We start from the raw sequence: 20,765 nt of genomic DNA on the forward strand, positions 1-20,765 counted from the left end.
AGTAAGTATCAGGGAAAAGATCAAACCTGGTGGAAAGCTGGTATGAGTGCCTCTCTCCAATAAAACTGCACCATATCAGCACTGTTGTTTGCTTCTTTCTCTCTCTATCTTGTTCCCCCCCTCCAAAGGCAACATAAAATCTAATATGCAAAGCAAGACCTGCAGATCAAAACACAATTTATTTCTCACCGGCGTGATGTGGCACACACGAACACCTCGCCCAACACCACTTTTCACAGGAAGCAGGCTAGCCGAGAACAGGCTTTGAAACTATCAGGTTCAATAACTGTGAAACCAATGGTGAGAGAAACCTTTTTGAAACAATTGCAAAAGACCAACGAGGTCAGCTAGGTGAGGGTTCCTCCTGCAAGGATCAGCTCGTGCTCCTTATTATCGCCTACTTATGAGAGGTCTCTTGAAACAGTAGCTTACCATCTTTCACATATTCTGGGAAGGTGGGGTTTCTCCTTATTTGAATGCAGTTAGATGCTGGTACAACTAAGCAAAATGCAGGTGTTCCTCACTGATTGGCTGAGGTTGAAGAAACAAATTAAGTACTAAACTGGCCTCTTTCCATCACAAGCTGCATATGCCTCTGTGACACTGTTCACTGGGGCTTTTTACTGCATCAGCCAGACTCACAACTAAGATTTCTAAGAAATTTTGTGAATCAAAAAATAAGTACTAAATAATAATTCTAAAGAAAGTTATTAAGTAGCATCTGTAGTGTTGAACAATTAACCCAACTGTTTTGCTAAGTCAACAATGCTATTTTCTTATATTGATTTTGGCTGTCAAAGACTTGTTACTAGCAAAAAAAAAAGATGACAACCACAATTTCAAAAGTATGTCTAAATTTTCGTTTCATAGTTTCTGTGGCTCGAAATTAATTGACAATATTTAACCAGCCTACAGTATGGTCCATGCAGGCTGACATTCTCAACCTAAACAAAAAGAGAAAGAAATGAGAAGTCCAAGCTACTATTTTACAGTTCCTAAACTTTTCTGTCGACAGGAACAGTACATCCCAGTTTGTTCTTCTCATCAAATTTCTTTTAATAAATATCTTCTACTAAGCTCTCAACCAACTTGACAATATTTCTAAGCTACAAAGAAAAAAAAACAAACCTCCAAGCGAGTGCAATTTGCATGTAATTCTTATCTAGTACGGGTCATCACATGATACTACTAATTTCTAGATATTTATACATATAATTAATATGTAAATCTGTCTAATTTTAAGAAGCATTTGAGGTTTGGTTTTTTTTGCATTAGGCCACTATACCTCATATCCTTGTTTCTTTAGTGTTTCTGCTTGTGTAAAGAAGAACAAGATTCCCAGTTCCTACTATTTCAACCAAAAAACAAGTTTTCATGTTAAGTTAGGAAATATTTGTAATAAATAGTAAACTAAATCACTACTACAATAATAATACATCTTCCCACTACATCAAATGTTACATTAAATAAAACTAAGCACATATGGCAGAAAAACTTGCTACCAATTTACAACAGAGACCCTCTAACCTCAATATAAATCATATACCACCTGGACAGACACTCATATATTACATGTGAGAAGCTGCTGCTGAGGATCAGGGCCAAATTTTGCTCTTTCAAGAAACATATAGAGATGGGGAAAAAAACCACACATCTATATGCAGACTTGTAGTAGTCACTTGGTAGGATCTTTTTCTTTAAGGCTCAAGGGAGACCTCATCACTCCCTACAACTCCCTGAAAGGAGGTTGTAGCCAGGTGGGCATCGGTCTCTTCTTCCGGGCAACCAGCAGTAGGACAAGAGGGCATGGTCTTAAGCTGTGCCACGGGAGGTTTAGGTTGGATATTAGAAAGATAGTTTTTACAGAGAGAGTAATCAGACATTGGAATAGGCTGCCCAAGGAAGTGGTGGATTCACCATCCCTGGAGGTTTTTAAGATGAGACTGGATGAGGCACTTAGTTTCATGGACTAGTAACCACGGTGGTGTTGGATCAAGGGTTGGACTTGATGATCTCGGAGGTCTTTTCCAAACTGGTTGATTCTATGATTTTTTTTAAACAGCGCTTTATTTATCTTTGGGAAAAAAGAGGGAGGTAACCTTCTATTGTCAGAATCTTATGATGCACTCCTGTATTAAGGCTAATTATTTATCCAGGCACTAAGCAGCCACCAATTCCTGATTTCAACTGTGGCTGTACCTACTCAAGGCTTCTGAAAAACAAGCCTCTTATTTAGCTATCTATATTCAAAAACGTTGGCTTCTAAAGCACCCAGCTAGTACACACTCTAGAGACACAAATTATTAACAACATAATCAGCATGAGCCATAGCCAGTATACAAACAGTCTTGAGTGTGTGTCATAAAAGTACAGCGATAACGAGGTGCAGGTAACGTTCGTGTTTACTTCCATTTAGGTTAAACTCAACAGTCTGATCTCACCTGACAGCAGCCCCAAACAACCTCTGGCTTTAGATCCAGGTCACTACAGGAGGGGTGCAGTACTTTTGTCCTAAAAATGTAGTCAAGAGAGATATTACCATGTTTGTCCAGGTTGCTGGTGGTCTAGCTGAAGAAGCCTACAGCTTTTCCAAAAGCAGTTTAATGCCTCGAAATGCAGATTGGATGGCAGCCACAGCTATGCAGGAAAGTTTTAAGCAATTAGCTGCCCTTGGAAAAAAACCCAACTGTATAGTCTGAATTACCTTTTGCACTGCATGTGCTAGGATGGTCTTAAGACTGAGGGTAACAGCTGTTATCTCAGTGGGAATGTCTTTTTTTGTGTGTGCCATAATTATATGGTAATATTTCTGGAGCGCAACAAATTTTGGTCAGAAAGGAGAAACAACAAGAAGCTGAGTCATGTCAAGTCCCAGTGACAAAGCTGCTGGAGTGACAAAGTGGAATTACTGCACCACTTGGAATAAACTAATAATGTCATATATAGCATACAGCTTTAAGAAATCCAAGAAAGCAAGCTTCAGGGAAGGAAATCACATGTACACAAATACTGATAACAAATAATAATAAACAGAAGGTCTGTTCATTACATTAGGCAGAACCTAGAAGAAATCATTATTCATCTGCCTGCCTGCTCAGTCTGTATTTTAGTGCAGGTTGCAGGAAATAATTTTCAATACTGACAAAAAAAAAAAAAAAAAAGAAAAAAAGACATGGAGGTGGATGGCTTTGTGTATCTGATTTCATCAGAACTCTGAAACACAAGTGCTGGAAACCAGAATGATAAATGAAGGACTACAAACCAGATTAAACTCACTACAAAATCAATGAAAAAAAATGCATGTATATACACACATTACACAGAAATTAGAAAGAGAGACTCATCATAAGCTCCTTGAGCCAAAGGTTATCATGCTGAAAACAGAAAATCTAGTTAGCAAAAATATTTTGATTATGCAACTTTCCCTTTGGAATAAGCTAGCAAGAAGGAGTCAAATTTTCTTTTAGATTGCCTTTTATAGGCAATTCTTGAAGAAAGTATAGCACTATTCATAACTTTCAGTATTTCTAAAAACGTCATATTCTAATTACAAAGTGCTGTTAATCTATTATTCTTATGCATACACACAAAACGCTAAAATATGGTTTATTACATTTCAATCTAAGAGATTAACACATTGCCATTTATTTTTATTGGCAGTGTGCCCAAATACCCCAGATCTGCAAGACTGATAGTGAAAAGGAAAATATTTCTGGCCTCAAAGCAAGCAGATCTATGGTTGCTTGGAATGTGTAAACAGCCAGAGTCTGTTTTACTTCCCGCCCTCACTCTCACCATACACACCTCCTCTACCTAACCCCTCCTAACATTAGCAAGCAATGCTGCTCTCAAGCAGAGGAGAAAACAGAAGTGTAGTAACACAAATAACAAAATTCTTGACGTTTTAAGACGCAAGAATTTGGATTTACTGAAATGTGATGTTGCCATATAAATTGTTAGACTCTAAAAGCAAAACAAGTACTGCACAAGACCCCCCCCAAAAAAAAAAGAAAAGAAAAATCAGTTCAGCAGGCTTCCTACGTGACAGACCTGATAAACACAAACTAAGGGAATCCAAATGCTCCTCTATAGATTATTCTTTGTGCAATTAAAGATCAGCCAAATCTGTGTTCTGTCAGAGAAAATACCCTTCACAGCCCTACGTAAGAGAAGGGAGATCTTCATAAATATCTACGAAACGCCAAAATTTAATGTTGGTATAAATTACCTTCTGTGAAAACACAGATTATTACTTGCTTAATGATATTCACACCCACAAAGCAGTAAGTCATAAAAATAGATATCATCACATCCTTAAGAAGTTTACAATACAGTTAGACCAGGGATCTTTTAATTCTTTAAATTTGTGGGCCAATAAAGATATCTTGTACAGCAAATTTGAACTGAATTACAACAGGTTTCCTGGTTTTTTTAACCCCCAGATCTCTATAAAAACAGACCTAGCTGCTTGCAAACCATGGTTTGAAACTACAGAATTAGAGAACTGGTGAATATTATTGTTGTTATTCACCTAGTCTTCAAAACCAAATCAAACAAAAGTGTACCCAAAAAAAAAAGGGGGGTGGCAATTAAAAGAGCTGAGCAAATGGCTGTATATGATGGGAAGCTCATAAAACCCCAGAGAATAAAAAGGGAAAACTTGCAGAAAAAAAATAAATGTAGTATAGTATAGAGTCAAACACTGAAAGGAAGTTTCATAATGTTGTTTACAAATATCTCCTATTTTTCCTTCTATTAATTTTACCGGTTCTATGAACGTGTTTAGCTAACATTCAAAAGAACGCATCCATAGACTAATGAGGGTAAAATGATGGCTCAAAGGAGACACAAGCAAATGGTCTGTCAGCAGACTATTTGCAAACAGTTGAAATCAATAATAAATTCAACCTAACCAAATGCAATGCATACTAACAGAAGTTAAAACACTGAGGCAACTGGCAAATACATAAATGATGTTTCAGGCCACAGGGCATACTTTCTCACATACGTTAGCACGTTAAACAGGCTGGCAAGATATTTGCTCCACTTGAGACACCAGAAAAATAACCATATGTATTTCCAGAGACAAAAATAACAATTAAGACAATGCTAATAGCATAAACAGTTATATATTTAAGACAACTAACTGTAGGAGGTTTGAGTCATCAAATGAAAAAAAGTTAGAAAATTTATTTTTAAGGTTAGAAAAATAAATGCAATGATCCTTCTGTGTAGTTTTCCTTATCTACTGCAGACAAACAGAGCAAGCACCCCAGAGAAAAACAGTACATTAAAATAAAATACACACACCAAATCACCAGTACACAGACATACCCATTCTAGGGTTTTTTTGCATTTAGGAGCAGGGTAATCTTCGTATTTTTTTCTTTAGCCAGCACCTGCTGTGAAGGATGAAGTGTTACACTATGCACTGTCAGGCTTCTGCTTTCCAGCAAAGCCTCCCTGGTGTCAACCAAGGCAGCTGCAGGACCCCTACCCACAGAAGGCTTTGCTTAGCTGGCATTAACCAGTTGGCTGAGGAAGGTTTGGCGCTGCTGTCTGTGCAAAATAACGAGAGCCAGACTGCTGAGATCCATGGCAGAACAGACTAGAGGAAGCACAGCTCCAGCCTGCAGCCAGCACAAGGGGCAGTCGGTATACCTGGGCTGGGGACACCTGTTGCTGTGTGGGAGCACTGGTGCACACTCTCAACAGAGGGCACGGCCTTTGTAACCCCTACACAAAAGACAACCATCAGGTGCCACATCTGAGATGCTGGGCTTCTTATGTGGTACGTCATAGTTGGCAGAACAGTTTTGAGACTATCCATGATCTAGACAGGCAACACTGAGATCATCTCACCACTGCCTGCTAGTCCCTTACGGGTGGTTGCTGCTAGTGTTTGTTAGACCTTCTAATGTGGCCTTCCCTAAAAAACTACGGACACTTGACTGAAAAAGGTCATAGGCTCCAACCATCCAACTAAGCTGGTTGCTTTTCAATATATGTGTTTGCAACCTTAAAATTGCTAAGCTTTACACTTTATACTGTGAAATAGTAAGCCCAGTAAATTTCAACATAGCCGACACAGCTCCTTGCATGCTGTAAAGAAACCGGGCTCTAAATCTCAACTAAATGTTTCTCAGCTACAGAAACTTCCAAGAACACTGTGAGGATTCACATAAGAACGGTATTCAAGATAGACTTTGGAAGTTATGCCATACAAAATATACTACTTATGTGGGTAGGGGAAATGAGAGGGACACCACGATCTCTGTTTTATTACAAGAACACTGACTGACAGACTAAACCTAAAAGTACATCATCCATTGCTTTAAATATGGCTCAGAAATGTTTGCTTAATCAGCCAAGAATCTGTGCTGCCATCATATAAGGCCTGATCCTAGAAGTCTCCTGCACAAGCCAAATATATTTTTGCAACATCAGGCCATAGCTATAACAGGATTTGTTGAATGTTCAGAACGCAAACGGATCATCAACTCCGTCCTTGCTGAAGTTACACAGGTATCGTGGAGCTATCAGAAAGAACAACTATGGCGCACAGAAAATATCCACTAAAATTAAACCTCTAAAAGTTCACTGGAAATCCCAACAGATTTTTTACTGGATGAGGGAGGTAATAAAAAAAAAGTTTAAAAGTAATTACAAAAAGGTTGAGAAAAACCATAAAGTCTTGTTCTGAGGCAGTCTAATACCCTAAACCCAACTTTGTTAGCCAGGAAACTAACTTACAGATTAACAGAAGATTAACATATTAAAGCAATCATTACTTCTAATTCTAAACTGAACACTGAAAGGGAGATAAAACTTTTTTTTTCACAGTTTTCCTTTTATACCCTGCTACCCTAATTGATAAACTAATGAAAAATAGGATTCTACTTTAGTAAGCAGAACTTTACATTCACGTTTTAATAAACTAGCAACAAAATAAAGATCAAATAATGTATTTTGATCTTTAAAATTCTTCAAAAGTAGTCATTACTAAAATCTTCATAGCAGTTCTGTAGGATGGTAAGCAGGTAACATTCCACCACAAGTGGAATGTAAATTATTTACCCAGCTGTGGAAAGGAGTGCCCTATCAACTGCCTTGTAAAGATATTAAGGAACAGATTTTTTTTTCTTTTCATAGACATACATTCAAATTTATTTTTAAAAAAAGGAAAAATGTTGTACTTCAAAATCTCATGGCAAAATGAATACAGGAGCAAACAACTACAAAATCATTCAACGCAATTATCTGAGCACTCTTTAAATAGGTATGGGATATAGGTCATGGTATTACTTATAGTAAGAGGAAATTAAATTTCTTTCTTTCACTCTGGACTCCATGTACATAAACACCTGCTATGCAAAACAAACCTTATCTACAAACCCACCATTCAGTGCATATGATCTAATTGACAATGTATAACTGCATTTAACTGCATGTTGCCATTAGAGGACACATAACCCTTCCATATTTCAGGTGGTTTTTAAACTGAAAATATATGCTGTTGGTAACATGGTAGATACCACAAAGAATTTCTTGTTTAGTCTAAGTAAAATTTAAAATAAAAAATTTAATTCACACACAAATACATTAAACATTAGAAAAACCAAACACACACAAAAAGCAGTATCTGTAACCACAAAATAACGTATTATAAAGTACCCACATACCATATATACTACCCTCCTAACACTGAAAAATGCACAGGAATAACTGTTTTGAAGACACATCATCTTAGCCAAGAAAAAAAAAAATACAGTTCAGAAAATTTAAAAATTTCTTTGGCTACTTGACAGTCCGCAGGTTAAAAATAGGGGAGCCCAGCTTTTCAGGTAGCTTATTCCACTCTACTCTTCTTCTTCCTCCTTGTAAACTGCCCATCAGGGCTTAAGCTACTGTTTTTTACCTAACCTCTACCCAGCACTACCAGACTATGTAGTAAAGACATGATGGTGGCCTCCCAGAAAAGCTGGTTTCATTCATCAGCAGTGAGGTGAATCATTACATCAATGCTTTAGCAAATTTGAGCTGTATGTAACAAATAAGTTCTTTACTTCCACTCTGATATTGTGTTTAGGGCCACCTTTACAGCTTCCCTTATGTTTTTTCCCAAGCACATAAAATCCTGGGAGAATAAAACCAGATAAATTTTTATGATACACTGTCATGCACTAATTTTACACTAACTGGTTCGTTTAAATTAAGAAGTTATGTAAGATACCTATTGATACAAGCAGAAGTATTAGAGTTGAGAGTGTTTGGGTTTTTTAATATAAAACCAGATTCCTCCAAATACAAACAAGAATTGTTATTGAGTTACAACACCACCAACCCAAACAAACCCAGTAATAGTCAAAATGAAAATAAAGAAACCTTGAATAGTTTTCACAGAATGACATAAAATCTGTCTTGTGAACACCATGTAAAGTTACTAAAAACGTATTTGCTTCTCTTCCTTACTTTCATTTTTGAGAACTGATATAGGAAGGAAGATGTTTTCCTCATTAGAATAATCCTCAGGCCTACCTTTTATCTGTACCTTCCTCAGATCATAGTATTTTAGTTTAAAAGTCAAAAATTGAAAACGTAAACTTTATTAACTACATAAAACTACAGAAGCTCTTACATTAAAAAAGGACAAAATTAAAGCCAAAAAGAAAAAAAAAACCAAACAGCAAAGTTCAGCTGCAATTATGAGCTGAATCCATATAATGAGAGAGAGTTGAATCCATATAATTAGCAGCATTACCAATACCTTCTGAGAAATTTAGAAAATATTTGGTGTGTTTCAGTCAATTTTGTAACCAAATTCCTAGAGGTCCACGTGTGAGCATGTAAACAGGAATGAAAAGGGTTAAGTTTGTTTTGTGACTGTAAAAAGCAACAGACAGATATCCTTGGAAACTAACCCCCGCAATATGAATGGGCACTGTTTGTGCTTGGATTCCCTGTCCTAACCCATCAGCAAAACTCGACCCTATCTGTGGACAACATTCCAGTGGAGGGTAATTTTCCCTCAGTCTCTCTATCAAGCTCAGGGTTTAAATTTTACTTCTAGGAGTAACCAAAAAAAAAAAAAAAGATATAATTTTGAAGTTTGAATGCATTTCTCAGCCATATACAATAGCCCAGTTGTCACCTCCTGGGCTCACCATGCTCAGTCAGATGTACAAGCACAGTATGCACTTCTGACCTTGCCACATTTCAACAAGTACATAATGCACTCCGTCTTCTCCCAAAACCTGACATCCAGCCTGGCCCAGTCCTGCAGTCATTTCACTGGGTTTGCACCACCCCAGGTGCTGCTGTGACTGGAGCCTGAAACCTGAGCACATCCTAGTTTGGGGTGTGAGAGCCTAGCCACTACACTCCAGCACCACTCTCCAACCTCAGGGAGATTCCTTTTTTCTCCAAAACTAATTTTTAGACTACCTTTAAGGCTATCCGTGTACGTATACCTACATGCACATGCACACAATCACATACGGCAATTAGTGTAGTTCATTTTAAACAATTCATACTTGCAAAACTGCTTCTTATTCTACAATCCCAGCTGAGACTATGTGCTAACACAAGTCTTGCTACTAATAGGTCTCTGGACACACACATATCCTCTGCCAGTAGCAACCAGACTAAACCCACTGGTACAGTGAACAAGCTACTTGTAGCTGCTAAACGACACTGAAACTATCGCATAGTTATAACAATTCCTAATTCTGTTACTGACATGCATGGATTTGCAAAAAAAAAAAAAAAATCCATATTTTCACTTTATAAAAATTTCATGTATTCATTAACTGGGCCCTGTGAAGGTCAATTCTTTTGGAAGAACATCTTTCCGATTATTTTGCTGTAGGCTACAGGGTGGTGTTCAAATTGACACACTCATCACTGGACACTTCTAAGCACGAAACATAACAACAGCTGTATACATGTTACTTATAACACTGAAATAGCTCCCTTTCAGCAGTCCCTCTATAACATGATTATTCTGTTCAGAAATATAAATCATAAATAGTTGGCTTCACTCTTGAACAAGAGAATATTCTGCAGAGTCTCCATTCAATGGCAGAGGGTTAATGAAGAGCTGATAGTGCTACACAGCAAACTGTAGCAGAAGGCAAAGTTGTACATCCAGTGCAGTTTACTGCCATCAAAAAGGAGCACAACAAATATATTATTCTGCAGAATGACAAAGGGAATCTATCCACCAAAGTAAAATCCTCTTTGTTTTCTTGAAAATAATGACAAAGGAATATTTTACAAGCATTTTTAATGCCTAAGGGAAAAAATGTTGCTTTTTTTGCTCTATCAATAACTTACTGCAGGTATGGGAAAGTTCTGTTTTGACAGAAAAAAAAATCATATTTGACATTACCACATCTTTTCATCTAATAAAATTATGATTTTATATAACAAAATGCATCCTAAAGCCACTACATAGTAGTAAGAGGTTAAACTGTAACTAAGAATTAGCAGCTTAAATGAAATTTAGGTCAGTAAATGCAATCTCATTTTGAATGGCAGTGGAGTGATGTACAGAGCGACCGCTACATACTAATGGAGAACAATGCTCTTTAAATGCCTTGTTCCACCTTTCAAAAGCAAAGGGTCAATAAAATTTACCACTTAATTAGACAAAAGTATTTTGATGAGTATATATATATAGTTATTAGACATTATAAATCTACTTGTCTGCTCGGAAATAGGCCAAGTCATATCATCGAAGCATCAAGGTACTGTTCTGTCCATGTGTTCAGTGTGCTGTGTTAACTTCTCACAGCAAATGAGTAACATTCAACACCCAAGCCAAACTGTAGTTATGCAATACACTTCGCTAAAATATTAAAATAACTGTTTCTTCATACTACAGTACTATCGTCATGATTTTGAACTGCATGAATACCACAGGGTTCTTTGCATAAATTTCTGTTGCAACTTCACGTAAATTATCACTCCTTACATAGACTCCAGTTTAAATAGGTCAAGCAGACACATATTAATTGTCCATACTACAAACAAAGAAAGTCAAGAAATGGGGTTAAATATCGTGATGCCCCTTTTTTTCCATTAAGTCAACAGGATTATAAAGATGGAAGGCATATCATCAAATGTTACTAAGCCCAAGCCTCTTTTCCTGATGCAATCATGCTCATAACCCAGAGGAAAGAAAGGGACTAATAGCTGTGATCCAAACAGAAGATATCAAAGGCAATATATTCCTCTCTTGTCAAATAACAAATGAAAAATACAATACCTGTTGCTACAGTCCAGTATTTTTAGTATCTCTTAAAGTAAATACAAATATGCACAGGAAAAGCAGTGCAAGAAAAGTAGCACAAAAGGCCTGTGCAGCTCCACCTTCAAAAACGGTCACATACCCACTATGGAGTTAAATTTGCTTTCAATTAAGCTAACAAAAGCAATTTTATACTTCTATGGAATCACTAAACATTAGTAATTACAATTTATAAATCTCCATCTAGGACAAAATCTCCACACAAGAACAAAACTGGTAAGAAACTATGACCTTTTCTTACTGAACACCCTTCTTCGATTGCTCCTAGCTTTTACACAGCCCTAGCTTTGGGAGGCTTCTTGTCATTGTAAAACAAAATACTGTTAGTCATCCTTAAATGAAATTCCATTATAATAATGACCAGAAAGCAAGAACAACAAAACAAAAACAAAAACAAAAAAAACCAAAAACCAAAACAAAACCCAAAAAACCCAAAACCAAACAAAACAAACAAACAAAAAAGAAAGCCTTTAAAATATTCTCTTGTCTACCAAAGAAAAGCAAAATAACCTAAACGCTTTTTTTCGCCTTTGGATGTTTGTTTCAGTGTCATTCAAAATGCCAAGATTTTGTCCTGACAGGACGGCTGCTATTCCTACGTAGAGCTGTAGTCCCAATGTTTTTGTTTAATTTCAATCAACTTGTCCAAGTAGGCCATTTGGTAGAAACCTATAAATGGCACCCAGGGGGTATGGGTTCTTGCTGTAAAGAGGTCAGCTATTTCCTCCTAACTAAAAATAGGCAAGATGAGGGAGGGGAAGAGGGAGTGGAGTTTTAATTTAGCAGATGAAAAAAGAGTTCACAAAATTACTTCCATCTTGCCTCATAATGAAGATTATGAAAAAAAGAAGCTGTCCCAAGAGTTACAAAACCTGCATCATTTTACAGGCAGGTTGGCGTACATAACCTAAAATACCAGGAGTTAAAAGAGCAATAGTAAAGAGAATCCAGGATATGGATCGCATGTTATAATGCCCACTCCTCTTCACACAGAGCAGACAGATTTACCAGCGACAGTGCTGCCAAGTGTTAACAACTCTCCTCTCTCCTACCAGCTGAGATCACACCGTGGCCATGGCTGTGCAGATAAGGCACTACACTACAATCGGCTGCTGTTCCCCTGAGTCAGTTTTTTCCATCATTTACCCTCCTGGCTTTTTGTCTCCCTCACTTACTCGCATTACAACCTGTTCAGGGCGAGAACCGTCGTCTACAATATTCCCAAAATGGCCCTGATTTGAATGGGGGCCCCTTGGCACTACTAAAACATAAACAACATCGGTTTTATACAGCATAAATTCTAACACTGAACTCTTTACAGCAGCAAACAGCAAGAGCTAACAGCACAAAAGCACATTTGCACTATCTGTGGCAAAGGCCAGGCTAAACCCTGGGATGGGTTTTCCGGCCTCATCCCCACAATGAACCAAATTCATTGAACGTGTCGCTCAATCCTAAGCGTATCGCACCGCTGACTTATCTCGGACACCGAGAAACAAGATCCAATCTGCACTGAGGGACGTTCTCCTCTACTCCTTCCAAGCTCAGGGATGACAGGCCTTTAACAGCTGCTGCTGACAGAGGAGAAGCCTCTGTTCAGGAAGCTCTCCCAGGAGACATGGCACATTAGACTTATCAAGTGGACAAAAGGTCTACTTCTGGCCCCTGTCATCACAAAAATGGGAAAAGCCCATCTGTAAATCAATGACAGTACCAAACCAACATGAAGTTGAGTCCAGGGAGGTTTAGATGGATATCAAGCAAAGGTTTTTCACCCAGAGGGTGGCTGAGCACTGGAACAGGCTCCCCAGGAAGTGGTCACAGCACCAGAGCTGATAAAGCTCAAGAAGCGTTTGGACAACGCTCTCAGGTACATGGTGTGACTCTTGGGGCGGTCCCGTGCAGGGCCAGGAGTTGGACGCCATGATCCTTGTGGGTCTCTTCCAACTCAGCACATTCTATGATTCCATGAAAACTGGGCAAACTGGTAGAGCAGAAGCCTGGCAATTCCAGGTGCAGACAAGTTCCCCTTCCTTATCAAGGATTTAATCTATTTTTGCTCCTTAAATACTCTTTTTGTGGAGAATACCTGAAATCGGCTGAAAAGAAGAACCATAGCATAACTCTCAGCAGTGGCACAGCAGAGGACACTGGAGCTACTTAATCGGGTGGGGGAAGGGCAGAGGATGTACTCAACTTATCTGCAGAGAGTTTTTTTACGTCCTAGGAGACCTGGACAGTTGTGCAGTTGCCAGTTTTTGCACATATGCATAATTTTTAATCCTTTATGCTTCTGAAACACACTTTTTCATCTTTTGAGATAAAAAAACAACCTCAGAATCATAGAATATCCTGAGTTGGAAGGGTCCCACAAGGATCACTGAGTCCAACTCCCGACCCTGCACAGGTCAGCCCCAAAAATCACACCATGTGCCTGAGAGCATTGTCCAAATGCTTCTTGAGCATTGTCAGCCTTGGTGCTGTGACCACTTCCCTGGGGAGCCTATTCCAGTGCCCAGTCACCTTCTGGGTGAAGAACCTTTTCCTAATCAACCTAAATCCACCCTGCCACAGCCTCATGCCATTCCCCCAGGTCCTGTCTCTGGTCACCATAAAGAAGAGATCAGTGCCTGCTCCTCCGCTTCCCCTCAAGAGGAAGCTGTAGGCTGCAATGAGGTCTCCCCTCAGTCTCCTCAAATCTGAACACGTCAAGTGATCTCAGCTGCTCCTCATACAGCCTCCCCTCTAGACCCTTCACCTTTTAGATGCTCTCTAGTAACCTTAGATCCTTCTTATACTGTGGCACCCAAAATTGCACACAATATTCAAGATGAGACCGCATCAGTGCAGAGCAGAACAGGACAATCACCTCCCTCGACCAGCTGGTGATGTTTTGCTTGATGCACCCCAGGTCATGTGTGACCCTCTTGGCTGCCAAGGCACTGCTAATTCATATCCAGCTTGCTGTCAACCAGGACCCCCAGGTCCCTTCCCACAGCACTGCTCTCCACTTGTTCCTCAGTCTGTGTACATTGAGGGTTGCCCTATCCTAGACTGTTGCATAGCTCACTGAAGGTGTTAAAAACTGAAACAACTACAGTAGCTCTGCTCAAATCTCCACTGTTTTTGCCATTATTACATGTAGCCCAAGAGAGGTTTAACGCATTTTTAATGTGATAGCATCCTCCCCCTCTTGCTTTCCCTTTTCCTCCCACCCCCTCTACAAATCTTCTGTGGAAAAGCTTCCCTGTTTTACTATTGCTGTCTTTGAGATGTTGCAATTATTATCTGTAATTGTTTAAGAAAAAAAACCAACGCCAAAACACACACTAGGACAAATCCTGCTCTCTTGCCAACAACATCTGCTATCATGGAATAAATATATTTAGTTCAAAACCTGCCCGGTGTCTCTGTACATGACAGAACACTGACTGCAGGACAGGGAGAGGCCTAAGCCCAGCATGTGCAGTCATATGGTAAGCAAAGTATATGACGTTAAACCTTATATATGACACAGGAACAGTCTCAGTTAAAGGACTGCTAATAAATCGAATAAGGAAGAAAGATATGACGTTATATTTATCACGACTAAAGCCCTTGTATTTATTGCCTACAACTAGATCCCTCCTGGCACAATATATTTATTTGCATACTATTAGCCTAAAACATCAGTCTTGACATTTTAATTTTACACTCTATTTTATTTGAAAACATCACTCTTTTCAAAGGAATATTTTAGGTTTCTGCAGCATTCTCTTTTTTTGGGGGGGAGGCAGTGATGAGCCCCGCCGAACATCCCGCCTCCCCTCCCCCACCGTACACATCCACATCCACACTCCAAGGCTCGTTTGTCAGGAAAAGAGAAACGCCGTACGAATCCTCGTGGAGAACAGCGAGAAGCATGTTAAGGCAACACATAAAGGGAAGCCTTTATTCCGTGTAAACGCCGACTTTGAGAAATTAATATACAAGCCGAACTTTTAGGGTGTGGCTTGGTGTTTTCCCCCCTTGTTGCGCTGTGCAGGATGCCTGCCCGAGAGCCCAACAACATATCATTAAATAGGTCAAGGGTCACTCGCTTTACATCACACCACACCACACCAATATTCAGCCGCGCACCGAACCCATCTATCAGCCCCACCGCCGAGATTGAGCCCGCACGAAAAAAGGGGACCCGGCTCAGCCGGGTGACAGAAGCCGGGGGCAGGGTGCCCACGGGCCCCGCCGCTCCGGGGCTGGGCACGCTGGCCCGGGACGTGCAACAGGTCGCAGCCCCGCAGCCCCCGAGGGGCTCCCCCGCACCCCCTGCCCCGCCGGCGGCCGCGGGCTGGGAGCGGGGCCGGCAGAGCCCGCGTCTCCAGGGGGTGGGAATGGGGGCTGGGGGGCGAGAAGGGGGAACTTGTTTACCTACTTGGAAGTAAACTTCGATGTAGGGGAGCGACCGGCCCCTCCGCCCGCTGCTGATTCAAGCCCTGGCGATGAATGGGATCCCCTCCCCCACCCAGGCTCTGCAAACTCCACACTGGAGCGTGAATACCTCGCATTCCCCCCAACCCCCCTCCCCCGAGCATTTATTTTTTTTTTTAATTAAAAAACCCACAATACTACCTCAGAAGTAGGGAGAAACTGCCCCACCCCCTCCCTCCCCACGCCCTGGGGTCGCTCTGCCCGGGGGCAGATGCAAAACAGCCGCCACGGGCACGGCAGTCCCACGCACACACATCGCCTCGGCCCAAAGAAAACACCCCTAAAATCCTCGAACAGACCCCAAAACCTCCGGGTTCAAAAAAACTTCGTCATAACAAGCAGTGGCTGAGCGACCCCCTCCCCCCCGGGCGGGTCAGGCTGCAGAGGGGGCGCCGGGGGCAACGGGGCCCGGGCTGGGCTGGGCTCGGGGGGCTGCGCCGGGGAAGCATTGGCGTGAGGAAAGAGGATGGGGGGGAGAAAAAAGGGAGGGAGGGGAGAAAAAAAAACACAACAGGGTCCCCGGGATGAATAATCCGCCTCGGGAACTCACCTCGCAGCGCAGCGGGCGTTAAAGGCACAGCTCCCGCTCCCGCGGGCGGGGAGAGCCCCAACTTCTGCGGGGGGCGGCGGCGCTGCTGCTGGCGGAGACTTTTCCTCACTTGCCGCGCATGGTGCAACTCCTCTTCCCCCGGGGTCCCGGCCAGCCTGCCAGGAGGCTGCGAATCCCCCCTCGCCACCGCCGCCGCCGCACACGCCTCCTCCCCCCCCTCCCCTCCGCGCACAGGCGGCACAAGGAAGTCCCGGAGAGTGGGAAGGGGGAAACGGAAAGTTTTGGGGCGGAATGGCGGTGAGGGGGGGGGGTTGCCGGGGCCGGTGCGGGCGCGCGGCGGCGGCAGGAGCAGCGCCGAGGGGGAGCCACAGCCGCGCCCGGGGCCGCCGCCACCGGGCGGGAGCGAGGGAGGTGACGGCGAGGGAGGGGGCGCACCGGGAGGGCTCGGAGGGCCGGGGTGGGTGGAGGGCGAACCGGCCGCGCCCTCCCCCGCCCGGGTCGGTCCCGCACGCCGGGACGCGCGGCTCGAGGAGGCGCCGCTGCCAACGCCCCCGGGGGTGCCCCGGGGTGGCCGCTGAGCCCTCGCCCCCGCTCTGCCTGCGGTTGTGTTGTGCTTCGACACCCCCGCAACTGAAACAACTGTGACACACCACGCACACACGGAGGGCAACCCTGCCGGCCCGGCGCGGGGGCACACGCGGTGCCCTCTCGCCCCCGCGCACGTTCGGCCCCGCGGGACCCGCTCGGGCCGCGGGGGCGGTTGAGGCCGGTGGGGCGGCGCTGCCCGCAGGTCACCGCGGGGCGCGCTCCGGACCTGGGACGCGGCGGCTCGTCACGGGCGCGGTGCCCGGCGGGGAGGAACGGGCAGCGCCGCGGGAGCGCTCCCCGCACCGCACAGCGATGCTCCCGGTGCCCTGTCCCGGTCAGCGCCCCGGGGGGCGGGCGGGCTGTGAATCAGCACAAACGAGCTTTACTGCTTTATCGCCGGAGCGCAGCACCCGCGGGGCACCAACGCTGCGGCTCTTCAGCCTCCAGCGCGCCCGTCTCCCACGCGTGTCCCCGCGTCCCGTCCGTGTCTCCCCCCACCGCCCCCGGGCGGATGATGCAACGCGGCTCCATGTGCTTCCCCTCCCCCGCCCGGCTCCCGGTTTTTTTCCGCCTGGCGGGTCACCCGGCGGCTGATTGATTCTCCTTTCGCGCTGCCCGGTCACTCGGCGCTGGAAAGTAAATAACAAGTTGACATCATTACCGAGCTCCGCAGGGCCCCGCCGCTACCGCACCGCCGCGAGTAGCTGCGCACGCCAAACCGCGCCGCGCCCAGCCCCCCGCACACCGCGCGGCCGGGCCGCTGCTCCCCCCTGCCCCCGCCCCGGGGGGGACCGCACCCCCGACACGCCCGAGAGGGGCCGGCCGGGGCAGGGGCCGCCCGGCTGGTTTTGGCGGTCTTCTTCTCCTTCCCCTCCCCCCACCCTCAACCCTCCCCCCGGCCTCATGGCTAATGTCATGCAAATAATAAGATTATCTGGATGTTGCCGGGATGTCTGCCTCGGTGGGCTCGTCTCGGTGACAGCCAGACTCACGCCGCCCCAAAAGTCATATTTATTATTGTGGTTTGTTGTTTGTTTTTTTCCCCCCCACATGACCTCTCCACTCTTTGTTCTCTTTTGGTCTTATTTTCACATTAAAAGGAATTTCACGCTTGTTACACATTTAGCCTAAAGCCTTCCAATGTACTGTCACCCAGTGTTCTTATGGAAAAATACGACGTCATCCAAGGCAGGACAACAAAGATCGTTGCTACATATATTCACATATGTGTTGAAACCAGAACTCTTGATTCACTGGGAAATGTTACTGTGGGCTGATGTGATTCATTTTCGTATTCAGAACCTCGGGACTGTAGCACAAGGCCATCAGCACTCAGACAGACAGACATACAAACATGTCTCTCCTTCTAAGCAAGCTCCCATTTGCCTTACTTTTTTCCAAAACAAAATCTACATTACATTTTATTACTTGACAATGTAAACAAACAAAAAACCCTCTCCAGATTCATAGTGAGATGGCACAAAATTTTTGGCTCTTGTGCTTTTTATTTATTTGCTTTCTTTTAAAGTGCTACGGGCTTACAAATGAGGTAAACTCATCAGAAAATGGTCATAAGCCAAGACTTGCAGAGCTTCAAGGCGCAGTCGCCCAGCAAGGAAGTTGAGACCGTTCTCACTCCCGCACTCTGTGGGGGGCGATGGAGCTCTCACCCCTCCATGAGACCCAGTCCTGGCTACTCAGCCTGACAAGGCTGGCTCAGCATGGCCAGCACTGTGGCAGCAGCACAGGAGGGCTGCGTGGTAAGGGAGCAAGCTCTGGTGAGAGGTGGCACTACAGGTCCTGGCACAGCCTTCTGAGCCATGTATTGAGTTTTTCACTGCTGAGGAGCAGCACATGCTCATCCTACATTGCCTGGGTGCTCTGGCCATGTACCTACCACAGTGTCCAAACCTCCGTGTCCCAGCCAGGCACCCGGACAGCTGGTCCCAGGCTGGCCAGGGCCCAACCAGACCTCCTGGTCTGCTGAGCGGGCAGGGAGACAGGCAAGGAAGGCTGGGGTGGTGGGGAACTGAAGGTACTGTGATGGCAAGGAAATGAAATTGTAACCTCATAGGGATACAAGGAAGCAACTTTTTTCTAACTGGGCACAGCCCCCACTGTCTATTATCAGCAGAGTGTAAGTCAGTCCTGCAGGAAGCAGTTCAAGCAGGAGATGGCGAGTCTGAAGGGCTGCATCTATCTCACTTTCTGAACTGGTTCCTGTGGCCAGGACCCCTCTGCATACAGCTGTGTCTGAGCAGTGGCAGCAGCCAGTGTGGTGTTTGCTACACCAGGAAGCCAGGCAGGCTCAGCTATCCCAGAGGGAGAAGAGGTTAAATATTGATGTAATGCTTGCCGAGAACTTAAAATTAAGTCTATCAAGGCAGGCACTTTTTTCAAGCTATGCTTGGCTAAGAGGAGCTGCAGAGACCCATCAAAGAGATTTGTTTTTTTCCGATTAAAATGAAAAAAAACAAACGCAACTATAAAGTGATAGTAGAGTAAAATGTAGAAGAGTGAATCACTACTCTGGCCATTGCAATAATTTTGGCCTTTGTGTAACAAAAGACCCCAAAGTGGCCACGTATGAAAGAAATCACCATTTTTTTAAAGAGCCTTGTTTTTTCAGTTTCATAACTAGTGATGCCGCAACGGTGATCAGTGGCAGTGCTTCGACCCTGCAGCTCAAATCGAAGGGAGACAGAGCTGTGGTTTCTTACCCTCATTAAAATGGAAACCCTAACCTGAAACAATCAAAGTCAAGGGCCAGCAGGGTTGGCCTACTGGGGAGATAATGGGATCACAAGACAAAATATTTTGCATTTTACAAGATGAAAGCCATTGTTATTTTTCTAGTGCTTCATCATCTTGTATTGTGTTGGTAAATGTTCCTATGTTTTCCCTCCACACCATGTTTTTCTATTCTCTAACTAAAAGTAACTTCTCTTGAATAAATGAATAACTCAAAAATTAAATAATTCTTCAGACAAAAAAAAAAAGACCAAAAAGAAGTGCCTGAAATGCAAACTAATTATTTGCTCCTGTTATGAACTGTAAAGAATGCGGACCTGCCAATTAAGTTTTTAAGACATTTCATATACAAACTTTTGATACAATAGTAAAAACTGAACTGGTGTTTTAACTTGAAGAGATGCCCCAACAGTGTTGGGATAGAGGTGCAGTATGCCATTCTTCTGTTGCAATGTGTAGATATCCTATGAATGGAAATGTGACATGGTAGGAACTGTTTCTGCCATGCTTACAAATATGTTAAAGATAAATCCCTAGCCTTCCTATTATGAGATGTCCTGCCAGACTATTTCTGGTGGGAAAGTAAAGACTTTTAGCACATTATTACTATTACTATTTAGCACCTCTGTGGCAGCAAGCTTTGACTTCTATTTTGTGAGCATCTTTACAGTATTTGATATTCTTTAGGTAAATGTTCTCATGGATTCACTCATGCGAGCAACTGCTTTGCAGCATGAAAAACCGGTTTCTCATTTAGCCACTTATTAATACCAAGAGTTTCAGTTTTAAAAGGAAATTCAGATTGACTAAGATATTTTCAGGAATCAAGACCATACTGGTATTTTTTTCTTCACATATTACTTCATTGATATCTTTGAACTAGACTGAAAGCTTTTGCTTAACTCACAAACACTTGTGCAAGTAGACCCCCTGAGTAAAATGACATTATCAGAAATAAAAAAGCAAAGTGGAAGACCTTGTTTCAAAGTTTTTGGAATGAGGAACCATCAGGGTTTTTTTGTTTTTGCAAAGCAAGCATGGTCTGATCCTTTTTCTATCCTATTTCTCTTCATAGTTTGCTTCATGTGGCCTGTAATA

General features: G+C 43.2%; 1 protein-coding gene across 5 annotated transcripts in view; it reads right to left on the reverse strand.

Annotated features, from left to right (window-relative positions):
- The window catches only part of TBL1X (transducin beta like 1 X-linked), a 197,626-nt gene extending 180,030 nt beyond the window's left edge, over positions 1 to 17,596 (reverse strand). For 3 of the 5 annotated variants that reach the window (XM_051794961.1, XM_051794956.1, XM_051794960.1), the window contains exon 1: positions 16,329 to 17,086. The gene's annotated coding sequence lies outside the window, so the exon portion shown is untranslated. Of the gene's footprint in view, positions 1 to 15,722; positions 15,742 to 16,328; positions 17,087 to 17,577 lie in introns of those variants that run through there. The other 2 variants (XM_051794958.1, XM_051794959.1) reach the window with 2 other exon arrangements.
- Positions 17,597 to 20,765: the final 3,169 nt, after the last annotated feature.

Source organism: Manacus candei, unplaced genomic scaffold (assembly GCF_025592945.1).
Source record: "Manacus candei isolate 608988 ecotype Guabito, Panama unplaced genomic scaffold, ASM2559294v1 h1tg000041l, whole genome shotgun sequence".
NCBI classification, from domain to species: domain Eukaryota; kingdom Metazoa; phylum Chordata; class Aves; order Passeriformes; family Pipridae; genus Manacus; species Manacus candei.